The 4,496-nt window shown below is 47.1% G+C and overlaps 1 pseudogene across 1 annotated transcript; it reads left to right on the forward strand.

Annotated features, from left to right (window-relative positions):
- The first annotated feature begins 2,031 nt into the window (after positions 1–2,031).
- LOC113918167 lies at positions 2,032–4,249 on the forward strand (annotated as a pseudogene). The gene has a single exon (XR_003518457.2). The product of XR_003518457.2 is annotated as a heat shock cognate 71 kDa protein-like (transcript).
- Positions 4,250–4,496: the final 247 nt, after the last annotated feature.

The raw sequence follows: 4,496 nt of genomic DNA on the forward strand, positions 1-4,496 counted from the left end.
GAGCCCCCAGCCCCATGGGGGTAGACAATACCGAGGTCTTCCCCCTCACACAAGGCAACAGGGGTCCCTAATTCTTTTCCACCTCTAACTCCCTTCCTGGCTGCCAGCTGACAGCCAGAGTTAAGTCGCTGCATAATTTGGCTGGGGACATGCTGACCTGATGGAGAATGAAGGGGACTAGAGCCCAGAGGAATTGGGAGATCTGGTTCACATACACCAGCAGGGGCTGGGGGTGCTGGTGGGCCTGGATTTGTGGAGAGTTGCAGGACTGGGTGAGGGAGCTGCATGACACAGGACTTCACATCCTGCCGAGGACCCCGGGAGAAGGGCTAAGCTTATTGCTAGGATGGCTTCTTGAAGCCAGGCAAAGGCCATAGCTCAGGCTGAGGGAGGTTGAAATGTCTGAATTGCCAGGAAAGATGGTAGAGGAAGGGGCTGAAAGGCTCAGGGAAATGAGCGGGCACTCTGGAATGGATATGGTACGTTAGGCAAGAAGACAATGTTCTCAGGGGAGACTGAAGAACACACCATTCACCAAGGCCATGAGTAAGTTGCTCACTGGTGTCCCTCCCCTGCAGGCCAGGACTGATGCCAAAAGAGGCGGGCAGAGAACCTGGTTCGCTGAAGTTATGGCTGTGACGAGGGCAAGTTCAGTGTGATAATCATGGAGGCCTGATCTTTAGAGAGGTCCAAGAGGGTCAATAGAACACAGTGTCCTTAGTGGAAAAGAGATGGGCACCCAAAAGAGTACTGTATATATATATATATATGCCTATGTCATCAAAGGAGACTAAAAATGAAGAGTGGGAGGCTAACGGTGGTCACCCCAATAAAAAGTCATGATGTCTTGCCTGGTTACTGGACCCGAGCCTGTTTTCAGACTCAGAACCTGTTGACTGAAGAGGTGGCTGGAACATCAGGGGAGAACCCCATAATACCAACGCAAGTGTGCCCTTTAACTGTTCCCGGTCCTTCCCCAAAGGGACCAACATTTACTGTGGTAATTACTCCCTGGGGAAAGGATAATATTCAGACATTTCAAAGGCTGTTGGACCCAGGGTCTGAGTTAATGTTGATCCAGAGACTTGAAATGTTATCATGGTCCCCTGTTAGCATAAGAGCACATGGAATCCTTGCCAAAGACCCAACTTACAGTGGGTTTATTGTGTCCATAGACCCATCTGGTGATCTATGTAATTGAGATTGACATACTTGGCCGTTGGAGTAACCTCCGCACTGGAACCTTGGCCTGTGGTGTAAGAGCTATCAGAATGGCGAAGGTCAAATGCAAGTCTCTGAAACTGCCCCCTGCCCTTCAGCCAGAATAGTCAAAAACAATGTCTGTCACATCCTGAGGGGAAAGGCAGAAATTAGTGCCATGCTTAAAAATTGGAAGGATGCAGAGAAGGTGGTCCCTGTCCTAGTTCTACTTAAATCAGCAGTCTGGTCTCTACAGAAATGAGATGGATTCTGGAGAATGTATACAGCCTACAGCAAACTCAGGCAAATGGTAACCCCAGTCACAGCTTTCCTGCCAGAGTTGGTGTATTTGCTGGAGCAGATTCACAAGGTCTTGGGTACAAGGGATGCAGCCACCAATTTGGCAAATAGATTTTTAGCTATCTCCATTGGAAAAGAGGGTCAGCAGCAATTGGCATTCAAGTGGAATGGACAGCAATATTCATTTATAGTTTGCCCCGTCTTAGTGTAGTCTGAAGAGATCTGGACTGTCCAGATATTTAACAAAACATCACATTGATTCCCAGTATTTAGGATATTGTGCTGATCAAGCCAGATGAGCAGGAGATGACTAGAGCTCTTGGTGAGATACATGTGACCCACTGGGGGGAGAATAAACTCCCCGGAGATTTAAGGACCTGCCACATCAGTAAAACTGTTAGAGGTCCAGTGGTCAGTGGGGTGCTGAGAGAGTCCTCCAAAGTAGAAGACAAATGACTGCATCTTGTACCACATACAAAGAAAAAAGCACAATGCTGGGTCTCACTGAAAGCTGGGCTAAATCACCAGACAGCTGAATTCTTCTCAAGCTGAGCCAGGCCCACACAGAAGCAACCATGTCTAAGGGACCTGCGGTTGGCATTGATCTTGGCACCACCTACTCTTGCGTGGGTGTCTTCCAACACGGGAAAGTGGAAATAATTGCCAATGATCAGGGAAACCGAACCACTCCAAGTTATGTCGCCTTCACTGACACAGAACGGTTGATCGGTGATGCTGCAAAGAATCAAGTTGCGATGAACCCCACCAACACAGTTTTTGATGCCAAACGCCTGATTGGACATAGATTTGATGATGCTGTTGTCCAATCTGATATGAAGCATTGGCCTTTTATGGTGGTGAATGATGCTGGTAGGCCTAAGGTCCAAGAAGAATACAAGGGAGAGACAAAAAGTCTCTATCCAGAGGAGGTGTCCTCTATGGTTTTGACGAAGATGAAGGAAATTGCAGAGGCCTACCTTGGGAAGACTGTTACCAATGCAGTTGTCACGGTACCTGCATACTTCATTGACTCTCAGCGTCAAGCTACCAAAGATGCTGGAACTATTGCTGGTCTCAGTGTACTTTGAATCATCAACGAGCCAACTGCTGCTGCTATTGCTTATGGCTTAGACAAGAAGGTTGGTGCTGAAAGGAATGTGCTGATCTTTGACTTGGGAGGTGGTACTTTTGATGTGTCAATCCTTACTATTGAAGATGGGATCTTTGAGGTCAAATCCACAGCTGGAGACACCCACTTAAGTGGGGAAGACTTTGACAACAGGATGGTCAACCATTTTATTGCAGAGTTCAAGCGCAAACATAAGAAAGACATCAGTGAAAACAAGAGGGCAGTTCGTCGTCTCCGTACTGCTTGTGAACGTGCTAAGCGCACACTTTCTTCCAGCACGCAGGCCAGTATTGAGATTGATTCTCTATATGAAGGAATCGACTTCTATACCTCTATTACTCGTGCCCAGTTTGAAGAATTAAATGCTGATCTGTTCCGTGGCACCCTGGACCCTGTAGAGAAAGCTCTTCGGGATGCCAAAGTAGACAAGTCTCAAATCCACGATATTGTGCTGGTGGGTGGTTCTACCCGTATCCCCAAGATTCAGAAGCTTCTACAAGATTTCTTCAACGGGAAAGAACTGAATAAGAGCATCAACCCTGATGAGGCTCTTGCTTACGGTGCAGCTGTCCAGGCAGCCATCCTTTCTGGAGACAAATCTGAAAATGTTCAAGATTTGCTGCTGTTGGATGTCACTCCACTTTCTCTTGGCATTGAAACTGCTGGAGGAGTCATGACTGTTCTTATCAAGCGTAATACTACCATTCCTACCAAACAGACACAGACCTTCACTACCTACTCTGACAACCAGCCTGGTGTGCTCATTCAGGTGTATGAAGGGGAGCGTGCCATGACCAAGGATAACAACCTACTTGGCAAGTTCGAACTCACAGGCATCCCTCCTGCCCCTCGTGGCGTTCCTCAGATTGAAGTCACTTTTGATATTGATGCTAATGGTATCCTCAACGTCTCTGCTGTGGATAAGAGCACCGGGAAAGAGAACAAGATCACCATCACTAACGACAAGGGCCGCTTGAGCAAGGAAGACATTGAGCGCATGGTCCAGGAAGCTGAGAAGTACAAAGCTGAAGATGAGAAACAGTGGGACAAGGTGTCTTCCAAGAATTCACTTGAGTCTTATGCATTCAACGTGAAAGCAACTGTTGAAGATGAAAAACTTCAGGGCAAGATCAATGATGAGGACAAACAGAAGATTCTTGACAAGTGCAATGAAATCATCAATTGGCTTGATAAGAACCAGACTGCAGAGAAGGAAGAAATTGAACACCAGCAGAAAGAGCTGGAGAAAGTCTGCAATCCTATTATTACCAAACTGTACCAGAGTGCAGGGGGCATGCCAGGAGGAATGCCTGGAGGCTTCCCTGGTGGTGGAGCTCCTCCATCTGGTGGTGCCTCCTCTGGACCCACCATCGAAGAGGTTGATTAAGCCAACCTGAGAATAGGTCTAGCATTGTTCCACAAAATATTCGAAGGACCCAAATTTGTAGCAAATTCCATGGCAGTTTTAATGTTGAGCTGCTATAGTAAATAAACTGGGCATTCTTGATACTTGAATATGAAATACATGCACAGGGAAAGGAAATGAACATTGCACTTTATAAGCACTGTATTGTTAAGTGGAAAATGCAATGTCTTAAGTAAAATGGTATTTAATTGGCAAAAAAAAAAAAAAAGCACAATGCCTAGTGGGTTTCTTTGGGCTCTGGAGGCAATATATTCCATTCCTGGCATGTACTATTCTAGCCCAAATACCAGGCCATACGAAAGGATGCCAGTTTCGAGTGGGCCCCAGAGCAGGCAACAGCTCTGCAGCAGGTGCAGGCTGCAGCACAAGCGCCCTGCCACTTGGGCCACGTGACCTGGCAGATCCAATGATGTTGGACGTATAGGTGGTGGGAAGAGATGC

Source organism: Zalophus californianus, chromosome 1, assembly GCF_009762305.2.
Source record: "Zalophus californianus isolate mZalCal1 chromosome 1, mZalCal1.pri.v2, whole genome shotgun sequence".
NCBI lineage: Eukaryota > Metazoa > Chordata > Mammalia > Carnivora > Otariidae > Zalophus > Zalophus californianus.